The 12,783-nt window shown below is 54.4% G+C and overlaps 1 long non-coding RNA gene and 1 pseudogene across 1 annotated transcript in view; one reads left to right on the top strand and one right to left on the bottom strand.

Moving 5' to 3' along the window:
* LOC112475774 overlaps nucleotides 1–1,134 on the top strand; it is a 73,373-nt gene extending 72,239 nt beyond the window's left edge. The window contains exon 4 of the long non-coding RNA XR_003044850.1: nucleotides 1,074–1,134. This is a non-coding gene — a long non-coding RNA (uncharacterized LOC112475774). The remainder of the gene's footprint in view (nucleotides 1–1,073) is intronic.
* An 8,310-nt stretch (nucleotides 1,135–9,444) lies between these two features.
* On the bottom strand, nucleotides 9,445–9,563 carry LOC112475793 (annotated as a pseudogene).
* Nucleotides 9,564–12,783: the final 3,220 nt, after the last annotated feature.

Genomic DNA, 12,783 nt, shown 5'->3' with positions numbered 1-12,783 from the left:
GGTGGGGGAGCAAGGGAGATGAGTCAGAGGGGTGCCCTGGGGGTGGGAATGGGGGGGCCGGGCGGCATGGCGCGGAGACTCGGCACACGGGGACGGCTGTGACTGCGCCGAAGGCCCCTGCCTGATGGAAGGTGTGCGCGTGTGACGTGGGGACCGGCCCTCCTGGCGCCCGGTTCATGGTTTTAATTAATTAATTTGTGAATAAGGTTCAGAAATCCTCCTTATAAACGTATAAAAGTATCGCCCAGACGTTTCTGGCCGTGAGCCCGAGGCGCCCAGCGCCGGGTGTGGCAGAGGCCGTTGGCTCTAAGGCTTGGTCCTGCCCTCTGCAGAAGCGTTTGGGGTCAGCCGGCTCTGCCACCAGCGTGCTGTCCCTTCAGGTCTGGGGTCAGGCCCTTGGGGGTCCCAGGGGACACGCAGCCACGCGCCTGGCCCCCGCCCGCAGTGGAAGTCGGGTGATTTGTCCTCACAGGGGACCTCACGTGACAACACCGGAACCTGACTCACAACGGGACTGTGGCCAGTGGAAGGTCGCCCCGTCGGAGGGTGAACCGCAGCCTCCTCCTCGCGGCTCTGGTGGCCAGGGGGAGGGGGCCGTCTCCAGGGTCTGGGCTTGAGCGACCAGGAGGAGGGTCGCTGTCGTGGGAGGCACAGGTGACCAGAGGGGGACTGGCTCGGGCAGGGCGAGCGGCAGGTGCATCCTTGGACACGCTGAGGTGCAGCGCCCAGTGGACACCGAGTCGGCGGTCGGGGCAGCGCTGTGGGCTGGACGGTGACCGGGGGAGGTGGCCGTGGGCAGAAGGACACAGTGAGCCTTCCGTGCCCTCCGTGCGCAGAGTCCCGCGGGGAAGGCAGGTGGCTGGGTGACAGGCATGTGGGGACAGAGGGCAGGAGCCCTGGGTGGAGGGGCACCCGGTGCCTGCGCGGCCGGACGCTCCTCTCCGCGGCCACCTGGGTGGACACCACGCCGCCCTGTCACCGCCGTCGCGTGCGGCCTTCAGTGGCCGCGGGCCGGGCGGCCGCCTCGTGTGCCGGTCCGGGCCACTTACCTTCCCACACCTTTGTCTCCCCAGGTGTTGCTGTCGGGACTTATCGGCGTCGTCTCCTGGAAGAGGCCCCTGTCCCTCGTGGTAAGTGGCACCCGGCCCCGCGGTGGCCTTGGAGCAGGGCTGCGCCCTCGGCCGTGTGAGCGCCCAGGGGCCACGGCAAAGAGGAGCCGGCTTCTTGGCGGGAGGGGAGCAGATCTTTCCAGAAGGGTGGGCGCTCGCGGCCGCCGCTGGGCACCTCGCCCGTCCCCTCCCGTGAGTGACCGCTGCGTCCTCCTTCTCTTTGGTCTGTGTCTGTGCCCCGCGAGGCCCTGCGTGAGCAAGGCCGTCCTCCTACGTGTGCACGCACCGTGTGTCCGTGCACGCGTGCCCGTGCAGACAGGACGCGCTTCCCGTGTGCTCTGGCGACCGCGTCTGCGGGCCAGAGGGTGACATTTCCCGGAGCGGAAGAGGCGGCGTCACTTTGCCATCGTGCTGGGGCGGGAGGAGGCCGCGGAGGAGGCTCCGGTTTGATGGATAATGGAAAGGCTCCTTCGTAGTCGTCGATTATTTCAGCCTCTTCTTCAAGGGCTTAGACGCAGACGTGAGGTCGTGGAGCGGGTTGGAGGATGCGGGACCGTGAACAGAGCCGGACCGTGGTGAATCCCTCCCCTCCCCCGTCCCTCACCACCACATCCCGCAGAGGCATGGGGAGGGGCGTGCGTTCGGTGCATTTGTTGTCTCAAATACGTCAGCTCCTGCGAGAAATTTCCTTTCTAAAGATGCCTCTTCCGTGGAGAGACGGAGAAGGGATACCTGCTTTCCAATGTCCTCGGCCTGAAAGCGACACTCGGCGCTTGCGTGTCGACCCCTTGGGGACGGCTTGTCCCGGGCCCCACTGGCCGGGCAGGCCCTCTCTGGCAGGCTCTGCCCGGAGCCGGCTCCCCCTGGGGACGGGGCCTTCACTGGGTGGCTGGCCGTCTTTATCAGACCACATTCCTCTGTGTGACGACCACAACAGGTCCATGTTTTGATCCGTTTAGCGAAAGTCACTCTCCAAACCATGACCATTGATACGGCTTCAGCGCTCACAGCAGGTGGGAGGAAAATCCACAATATAAAGATGTATTAGGATTCTCCAGAAGAACATAACCAACGGGATGTTGGTATTATTCTGGGTAGAACTTTTTTGATCATATTTATAGAACTCCGTTGCGATGGTTGCTTTTATGTGTCAACTTCGGTAGACCATAGGACCCAGATAATCCAGTCAAACACTAGTTTCGATGTTGATGAGAAGGTTTTTTTTTTAATATGAGATTAAGATTTAAATCGGTAGGATTCGAGTAAAGCAGATCACCCTTCATAATGTGGGTGGGCCTCGTCCAATCAGTTGAAGGCCTCCCCAATACCAACTGATGCCCCGCCCCGCACATGACTGAGATAAGCGTCTTCCTTACATTGTATTATAAAAGATTCTACGTTGCACAAGATGCCAACTAGGAATCAGATTGTATAGCTATCGTTAGAAAACTTTTTGAAAGATTTAATGCAACATCTTGTGATTGCTTGCTTACATATCAATAACGGAAATAGAATCATGCATAATTATAGGTATTAATTTTTTTAAAAAAAGGGTAAAGGAGGCCTGAGCTGGTCGCTAGATTATTTGTAACAATACTGTGGAAAGACTAATAACCATGGGGTCGAAAAAACTTGGGAGATTAATTTTATAAATAATAAATTCTTCAGAGTTTTTTTAGCACCGTTTTTTTTTTTTAAAGCAAACTCAATCTATTTTTAAAATCACTAACCTGTACGAAATGAACACCATAGAGAGCCACGGCATTCTGTGTTACAGCATTTGAGGGGGCGTCCCCCTGGTCCTCGGGGACCCCGAGCTGCCTCTGGCCACTGCCGTCCTGGGGCCCCATTGTCCTGGTTACACGTAGGGGTCCTAGCTTGACGGCAGCACAGACGTGTCGCCGTAGTCGCCGGCCTGCAGAGAAGGGCCACCTCATGGCTCCTCGGGGACGCTGGCCCACCCAGGTTCGCTTCCCGCGGTGAATCACCGAATGCCTTCGATCTGTACATCGTGAGATTTGTCACCTGTGTCAGCAAATTGCATGGGAAAAATAGCACATAGGCGATGTTAAGTTATTAAACTGTACGTGAGGACGAATTATCACTCGGAGGGAAACTGTGATAAGCTAAAGATGTACGATATAGACCCCGAAGCAGCCACCAAGATCAAAAGATAGAGTCGGCTACTAAGCCAACAAAGGAAATAAATGATGTCGTAAGAAATTCCCAGTTCATTCAAAATAAGGCGGAAAAAAATGGAAAAAGGGAACAAATTAAAAATGAGACAGAGAGAAAAATAGCGAGATTTCGTTACCCATGGGAATGTCTCCCGTCCATTGTTCTGTGAGGTCGCGTTTCATTGCTTCGTAGGGTCTTCACAGGGTAATCTTTTTCTGGTTTAAGCGACTAATATTTTATCTCAATCTGTTCTTCGTCTTCGACTTTTTAATGAAGTGTATTTTTTTACAGCCGGCACCGCCAGCGTTCTGTCTTGCGAAATTCGTTTTTCCCCCACGTCTGGATTTTTATGCGGCTTCTAGGGTTTTTTTCTTATTTTACAAGAACTCTCCTGCCCCACAATTCTGACATTATTTTCCCATGCATTTCTCGAACATTCGTAGTTTTTGCCTTTAATATTTAGGTAACGGATCCCAAACTTCTTTTTCTATACGGTCTGAAGTAAGGCTCTAAGTTTATCTTTTTCAGATGGATGCCACGTCTCCGACACCGTTTTTTTGAGTATTAAACATTTTCCCTCACATTCGATGCGTTTCTCCCGCCCCTCGCTGCTATGGGCATGGGTCTGTCCATTAAACTCTGCTTCGCGAATCTCTCGGTCCAGTTCTAAGCCGGCCCTGTGACATTTTAATGACCCTGGCTTTATAATAAGTCACCCTTCTATTTTTCCATAATTTTCTTGGCTACCGTGCATTTTACCTTCAGCGAATTTTCGAATCAGGTTGTTAAGTTCTAGACCGATAACGATTTTGATTATATTGACTTTACGGATTGACGTGTGGGCAGGTAATACTGTGGGGGTGTGTTTTCTGTTACGGTTTCTGGAAGATGTTGGCCGTCGAGCTGTCTCTAGTTACGACACACGGCGTGACCGTTTGCACCGGATCGAGTCACGTGTCCATCGGATCTTTCGAGAGGGCTTTTCTGCAGGAATTTTCTTCTCTGAGGTTCGTGATCGTCTCTCTTCTCGTGTTTCTCGGCCTTCCTGAGTGCGTCCTACCTGGAGCAGGGAGATAGTTCACCTGCCGTGGGCAGAAAAATGGATGCTGGAGAATTCTTAACGTCCTCCAACGTTTCCGTCCCTTTTTCTTTCCTTTCTGGGGTATTTCTTCTGTTTTAGACCTACTTCCTCCCGTTTTCTGGAGGCCCCTTCGGGCCTTAGCCGCGTCCCCTCTGTCGGACTCGGCAGCCGTGTCATTTTGGAGGGACATCTGCCTCGTTGGCCAGTCGCTCCTTTCTCGCGGCGAAGCGGCCGCGGCCTCCTTCGCGGACACTCGTGGGCGCTCGGTTGACCAGGCGCCCTCACCCCGTGTTGTCACCTCCCCTCGCAGGTCACTTGGTCTCTTTACTCACCTCATTCCTTCTTCGTGATGTTGGCGGAGGTCAGGTTTCCAGCGCCAGGCCGCGTGTCTGCCTCCCGCCGGCCACATGGGAAGATCCAGGCTGTCACTTCTGCCTAGCTTCCCGGCTGACGCGCACAGAGCGGGTGTCAGACCTTCGGTGCTGGGCCCTTTTCAGAGACCTCAGCACTCAGTTCTCATGACACCCTCGGGGAGACCTCTCAGATCCCGCCCGAAGGCCCAGGACGGGCAGGTGGCCAGCGAGCGCGCCAGCCCAGGGCGGCAGGCACCGGGGGACCCTCCCCGGGTCGCTGGAGCACCCTGCCCTTTCGAGACCTTGGACGTGAACAGCAGATCTCTCTGTTTTGGCTCACTGAGCCGCGAACTCGGCTTCCTGAGCAACTCGGACCGTCTGCAGCGACGCACGTCCGTGTCCGATTCATTATACCTCACGGTTTCCTTGTCTAGTAGAAGCTGATAGATGAAGGAAGGTTTGTCTCTTTCCCATTTCCTTTTCTCAGAAGAAGCGGGCTCGTGGTTTTGTCTTCATTACGGCGGGCATTTGGCATTCGTAAGCGGCGGGGAGCATCTGGCCCCGTGACCCTAAGAGTGTGGCACCAAGACCCACGGTCACACGCCTCCCCCGCCCAGGGCACTGGTGGGAAAGCTCGGTCCCAGGAGCGGTGGCGGGAGGCGCTGAGAACGATGCCAACCCCAGCGTGCCCAGCCCAGGGAGACCAGCCCTGCATATTTACACTCAAGTACAAATGACTCGTTTTTATCACGGTATCATGTTTATTGGAAACCTACAGACAGCTGATGAAAAACAATAGCTGTGCCTCTCCATTCCGCTCAGATCTGCTGTTCTGTTTTTCCCAATGCGGTGTTTAGTGCAACGTGCCGCCGACGCCAAGGCCTCGGGACCGCGTGGTGAACGAACTTCTGCTCTGTTTTCTCTCTGCATCGCTATGCCGACCATCTTCCGACGTGAGAAAGCTTGAAACCTTACGCCGCATGTATTAAGTTCTTTAAAAAGTGCCCCTGAGTTTTCTGTACTAACGGAAGTGTGTCCTGCTGGGCCCATCAGAATTTCAGGCCTGGTCTCTGAAAATTCGTGTACTTAGCCCTATTTTGTGGGGAGCGAGGGGGATGTACGAGTCACTTTAACTTTCAACACGAGTCGTAGAGAGCCTGGAGGGCTTTCTTTCAAGCTGGTGCATTGAGCGCAGATAGAACTTTAATAGGCTATTTACATATAGGTGAGCTAAAGGTTAATGTATTGAATGTAAATGTATTTGGCAGCGTTATTTATTCAGAGGAGTCGTTGTAAAGCCACGTCGGGGTGTCTTACGGCCGAGATCACGGCCTCGCATCCAGAGCACCCGCTTTTTCTCGCTCACGTGGAAGGGGAGAGCTTCGTGCGTTCGATCCTGAGGACCAGGCACACAGGTCCTGGAAACGAGGCAGAATTTCGCTCTGCTGATAAAGCGGCTTCAGTGTCCAAAGCCACCTGTCTCGTGTATGAACATAGCCTGATATACTCGCCTTTAAATTTGCTAACAGCATTGAAACTTCATCCGATGGAAACAAAGCGATTAAAGTGTCGCCTGTGGAGCCCACTCGAGGCCACGTGACGTTCAAAACGGACGTCGCTGAAATACGCATTTTATTAAAACGCAACAGGTGTTTATTTGTATTTGCTTGGATCACATGACCGGCCAGTTCTTTTATTTCGATCCATCAGGTGCGTTTCTAATTGAAAACATAGTAAACCGTACTTTTCGCGAGAGAAAATGAGCTTAGATGGGAGGGTTGAAACCCGTTAGAGACGCCTGACGAGCTGGCCGCGTGCTTACAAGAAGGTGAGCTCGACGCGGCCTGGCCGGTCGCACCTGTGGCACCTGGGGTCACCTGCGCGGGGCTTCTGCTCACCTCTGTGTGGTAGAGGAGACTCTCAGCAAATGCGCGTTATTCCCACAGCCCTTCCTGGGGACATCACTGTCGCTGGGCTGAGAGAGCTCCCGGGCCTCGTGGGGCGCCCCGACACCCCCGCAGCGTCCCGTCGCACCTCTGGGTGCAGTCCCGGCCCCTTCCCACGTTCGGCTTGAGAGGTTTACTTGTGATCCACGTCCGTTGGTTAGCGTGGGGGGCGCCCCAGCCCCCCGTGAGTTTCTCCACGAGGATAAACCACTCAGGCCTCCAGCCGTGGGCGTCTCGAGGCTCAGGGACGTCCCCAGAGGGCGGTCTGCCCGTCGCCGGCCGCCGGCCTCTTTACCCGTGTCCTGGCGCACTTCGGCAGACGGCTTTTACGTGCGTGACCCTGGGCGACAGTGCAGCGTGCCCCGTGGCCGGCTCCTTGTTCTGTCTGTCCTGGGCGTGTGAAGGACACGGTCAGCCGCAGGGCTCAGAACTGTCCCGTGGTGAGGCTCAGCGCCCGCGGCCACGCTGGCCCCGCAGACGACTGAGAGAGGTCGTGGGGCACTGAGCAGGCGGGCAGTGGGGAGCGGGACCCCGGTGCGTCCTGCCCTCGGCGATCATAGAATCTCGGTGGGGACGCGGTCAGAGCTGGAGAGCTGTGAGCAGCAAACACCGAGACACTATTGTCACGCGAGGACGTGGTTGCGACTTAGAACTTAACGCGTCGAGAAACGCGTCGTACGGGGATCGTCACTCGGGGGCCCCTCGCTCCCCGCGCCCCGCACGGCGGGGTCCAGGCGCTGCAGCCGGGGACGCTCCCCGCAGGTCACAGGCCACCATGCCCCGGCGGGCGGAGACGCCTCGATCCGGCTGCTCTCAGATGGCCGTCGCCTTTTGCCACGTCTCGCCTTCTCCACCGCTCCCCGCAGGTCACAGGCCACCGTGCCCCGGCGGGCGGAGACGCCTCGACCCGGCTGCTCTCAGATGGCCGGTGCCTTTTGCCACGTCTCGCCTTTTCCGCCGGGGCCGGAGGGGACAGACGCTGGTTCCGACGGCACCTGCCCCTGAGCGTGGGCTGCGGCCGGGCATCGGGGGACGTGGAGCGGGCCCCTCGCCCTCCAGCCAGTGCGACAGCGTCAACAAACCCAGAAGCAAGAACAGGCTGTGAGCGTCTGGGAGGAAACCCAGTCATAGAAGCTTCGGGAGAGCAGGTGGCAGCGGCCAAGCCACCCGCAGCTTCTCGCGGCCGCTCGCTGGCCGTCGGAGCAGCCCGGCCCGTGCTGGAGCATTTCTGACTCCAGGACATCGATGGGCGGCTGCCCTGGGTGGCCAAGCCCGCCCGGGGGGCCGCGTCGTCCCCACGTCCTCGTGAGCCAGGTAACCGGCTCCGTGACCCCAAGGGCCACACGGACTCCGTTTGTGCCAACGGGGACCCAGACACCTGATGCTCGTGGTCTGGGGGCAGCTGTCAGAGCGAGAGGACCCGTGCGTCCTGCTGCCCGTGGGGTGAGGGGGCCGCCCCGGCTGGCCGTCGCACCCCGAGGAGGGACAGGGCGACTCCTTAACTGAGAGTGGGGAGCGTGACCAGCGACGCACTCGCCATATGCTTTGCTATCCCGACAATGTCGCCCATCGTTGAGGACGGGTCTCGCCAACTCCACAGCCTTCTGTTTATCGAAATCCGTCAAAGCACCTGTCACACACAGGACATGGAGACTCCAGTGTCGTCTCTTCGTGACGGTTCTCGTCTGACGCCCACCCGAGAAGCCCCTGCCTCTCCCAGAAGGCCTTGCTCTCTCACGGACCCCCTTTCGTTTGGGGTCTTCATGTCCTCCTAATAGAAAAAAGTCATTAAGGAAAAAATGTCTAATACGCTGAGGTAGCTCTAATAGAAGAAAAGTAATAAATGCAGCGTGTCTCGACTCAAAGGCGTAATTTTTTTTTTTTCCAGAAAGGAGGCAATTACTATGATAAAGATAGAGCATTAGACAAATTATTACGGCTGAGGAGTGTGTGATCTGTCTGTCTGTGGCACAGTTCATTTTAAAAGTATTACTGAGCATACAAATCATAAGATTAAAATGCTGAACCCTGCTAATTGAAAGTGAATTTAATATGCTGTTCTGAGGCGCTGTCTCTACTCGCCCAGCTTTAAAAAGTTATAACTTACAGGCGATTAGTGATCAGACTTTCTTTCAAATGCCCAGCCCCTTTTAATGAAGAATATTACTCACGGACCTTGTCTTTGATCCCTGAATACTTCTACGCTGTCACATAAGTAATGGCGATCTTGGGACATCCGTATTTTACCCTGATGGTTACGGGCATGGACACCAATTGTCATAGGTTTCGATATTTATTAAAATATAAAAACTCTGATGAGGAATGAAAGAAGGCACAGGTTTCAGATTGGATCGTTTCGCCGTATTCACGTCGTGTGGTTCGACCATTGACAGAAAAGTTGAAATTGATCGAAGACCGCGCTGTCGAGACGACGTGATCTAGGGATGAAGGGAACTTTTTAGGGTCCGTTACACTGATGGACTCGGGGGGGAGACAGAAACCGTCCGCCTTTCTTACCCGTGTGGCCAAGCGCGGCTCTTGGGGTTCGACCCGCCGCGTGAGTGACGCCGTGGATGACAGGGAGCCTGGCAGGTGTGGGGAAGCAGCAGAAAAACCCACGGGATCCACCCCACGCCCACTGCGCGCCTCCTCGTTTTCTGCTCTGCGATCCGTAGTGACGTCGTCCACGGCAGCTCTGTCTCCATCAGCCTCTCATTTTCATCGCTTCTTGCTCTGTTTGGATTTTCTGTTCCTTTTTTTTTTTTTTTTTATGTTTACGCCTACAGCACCCCATCTTCCTAGGTGGTCTCCCATCCAAGTCCTCACCGGGCCCGACCCTGCTTAGCTTCCGAGATCAGACGGGATCGGGCTCGTTCAGGGTGGGGTGGCCGTAGCCCATGGACCGTGGCTCCACCGGGGCGCGAACCCAGGACCTTCTGCCCTATGGAACCACGTCCTTGGGTTTTACGTTCTTAAGTATATCAGTGTTCGTTATTTGTGGATCCCATCGCTTCGTTAACGTAAGGCGGTCTTGTCCCGATGAAATGTTTTATTGTCTTGCAATCCGCTCCGTCTGCAGTTAAAGCACCGCCCTCGTTTGCCTTCCGTCCGCGTCTGCTCGATCTCTTGGCCTGTGATGCTTTCTGTCATTTCTCTGTGATGCTTTCTTTCAGGTGTGTCTCTTATGCACATCGATCGTCTTAAACTACGGAAACTTCATTATGAAATCGCTTCTTTATTTCTTATTTATGTCGGTTACTCTTTTAATCTTTCTGTTTCCACGTGTCTCGTGGATACTTCTGATTTTTATTCTTTTTATTCTGTTTCTCCCCCCTAGAAATGCTACATTCAGCGGTGCTTAACGTTACGTAAGTCTTTAAAAGGCGGATGCCTAGGGTTTTAATTCTGCTTTCAAGTACGTTTCAAATATGTTTCACCCTTTCAGTTTTAAGCTATGGAATACGTATTCATAAGCTAAAATGTTATTAAACTTTAACATACGACTCTTACAGCTTGGAATGTAGTAAAGCGACGACGCATCATCTTGACGCGAACAACCGGGACCCCGGCTGTCACGCTGAGGCGTGTCGGTCACCCACGCTGAGCCCCAAGTTCATTGTTCTCTTACCATATATGTACCTGCCCCTCGATAACGTATGATTTTCTCTGCTTTGAACTTAGCGGAAGCGGATCCCACTCTGTATTATTCTACGGCTGGCGTTTCTCACACAGCCTGACGTGTGCGGCTCATCCGCGTTGGTGCGCGTGGCGCCGATCGGCCACTTGCACTGCGGGTACGGTGTTCTGTCACGTGACTAGCAGACAGCCGGACAGCTGCTCCCGTGAACGGAGCGGCCGAGGAGGTTTCGATGCCAGCTTCGTGTCTGAAGGTGCGTCCAGCCCTCCCGTGCGGTCACCGCGGGTGCCCGGCGCTGTCTGCGTTTCCCCCAGGACTTCACGGGGCGTGACCTCAAAGGTCGCCGTTCGGAGGGCGGAACCGGGCCCCACGGTCTCGCTTGCGTTTATCTTCTTCCTGGCGACACCGGCCGGCTGTGCACCTGCCCCGGCCGTCGTGGGCCGTCGCGCTTCATCCTCTGTCTCACGTGGGTTTCTGTGCTTCGCCCGTTTTTATCGTTTTGTAGTTTTCTTACTGGTAAAAGTCCTTTGATTTTACCTTCTGGAGGCTGTTTGCTCACCACGTGGAAACACCGCTTTCCAGGCTCTGACATCGTCGCACGTTCTTTATGGCGATTTCGACAGATCGGTCCCTTTCACGGCGGTTCATTTTCGCGCGTGTGCGTGGATGCCTTTTATTAGGACATCCTTCCCGGAGTCACGGCATCGAGACGGCTGAAGAGGAGTTTTCTGCCCTCTTGCTGGCATAGATTCCGTCGCGTGAGTGGGGACGGCTTCGCCTCACCACCCCTCCCATCCTCCCGGCCCAGGCAGAGCACCGAGTTATGCTGCGCAGCCTGGGGAGGCGGGGACAGGCTGGAGCGACAGCCGCCGGGGCTCTCAGGGGGCGTCAGAGCAGCGTGGGTCCCCCAGACAGCATTGCTGACTTCTCAGGAAGCCTGTCCCCGAGCTGCTGGGGCGGCCTTACCTGCGGATCCCCCCAGCTGGCCCACGCGCACCCCTAATACCCCGCACACCTCACCCCCACACACCCTCACCCTGCAGCTGACTCCCTATACGTGTCTCCCAGGGTGGTGGGTGCAAGACTTTGCAGACAGCTGGCGAGCACGTGCAGAGAGCCGGCCCGACTCCGGGGCGGGGAAGAAACACGCAAACTGAGCATTCGGCACCACCCGAGGGGAAGGAAGATGGGGCCGTCAGCACCCAGAATGCTTTGCAGGATCAAGAGAAGGCGCTCGGCCTTAAGAACTACCCCAGAGAGGAAGCAAGAAGTGTGGGACAGGTGTCTTCCTAGTAAAGGTCTGAGACGGCCTCCAAATACCTATCAGGTGACAGGAGATTTTCTCTCCCGAAGCCATCAGTGAAAACAGGAGGAGGTGACACCTTCCTCACGTGCAGAGTCCGCAGTGCAAGACTTCAAAGAACATGAAAAATCAGAGAACATGACACCACCCAAGAAACACAATCATTTTTCAGTAACTGACTCCTAAGAAATGGAGAGCCGCGAATGGCCCGATCAAGGATTCGGAATCATTGTTTTCAGAAAGTTCAACGAGCTACAAGGAAACATAGAAAGACAAGTCGACAAAATCGGAAAAATAATACATGAAAAAATGAGATGTATAACAGAGAAAAATCATTTAAAAAAAAAAAACAAAGGGAAATTCTGGGGCAAAAGAATACAATTGATGAAATGAAGAATACAGTAGAAAGAATTAACAGCAGATCAAGTAAAAAAAAGAATCTGTGAATCTAAAGATAGGTCGTGGGAAATTTTCTAGTCAGAAGAAGACGAAGAAAAAAGGCGGAAAAAGAGTAAAGAAAGCCTACGCGAATTATAAACACCAAAGGAGAAAGAGTCTGTGTGTTATTGGAATCCCAGAAATGGAAGAGAGCGGGAAATAGGCAGAAAGCTTCTCGAAAGAAATAATGGCTGAGAATTGCCCAAATCTGGCGAGTTCAGTTTGTGAAACTCCTAAGTCCCCCAAAAGTTTCAACCCAATGAGGACTTCACATTGTGTTAAAATTGGCAAAAATCAAAGACAAAGAGAATTTTAAAACGGAAAAAAAACAATTCCTCACGTACGAAGGAAAACCCACGTCTGCAGAAACCTCACAAGCCAGAGACGGGGTGATATATTAAAAGGGCCGAAAGAAAACACCTCCAACCGAGAACGCTTCCCTGGCAAAGTTGTCCTTCATAAATAAAGGCGACAGAAAGGCTTTCCTAGGGAAAAGCGGGAGGCTACACCATCTACGTTTCTGTAAACACTCTCTGTGGCGTTTGCACGGTGACAGAATCGCCCGAGGACGCGTTCGTCAGAACGTGACCCTGTCGCTACGTGGCCCGTGACTGCAGTGAATCAAGAGATTGAGGCATAATCAGAAAAACCCAGGACCAGACAGCTTCGCTGGTTAATTTCACCAAACGTTTAAAGGAGAATTAACTCTATTCCTTCTCAAACGGTTTATTATTATTA

This window comes from Pteropus alecto, unplaced genomic scaffold (assembly GCF_000325575.1).
Source record: "Pteropus alecto unplaced genomic scaffold, ASM32557v1 scaffold102, whole genome shotgun sequence".
Classification (NCBI taxonomy): Eukaryota; Metazoa; Chordata; class Mammalia; order Chiroptera; family Pteropodidae; genus Pteropus; species Pteropus alecto.
Note: the sequence above shows the minus strand (reverse complement) of the source record. Positions and strands in the feature narration are given on the sequence as shown.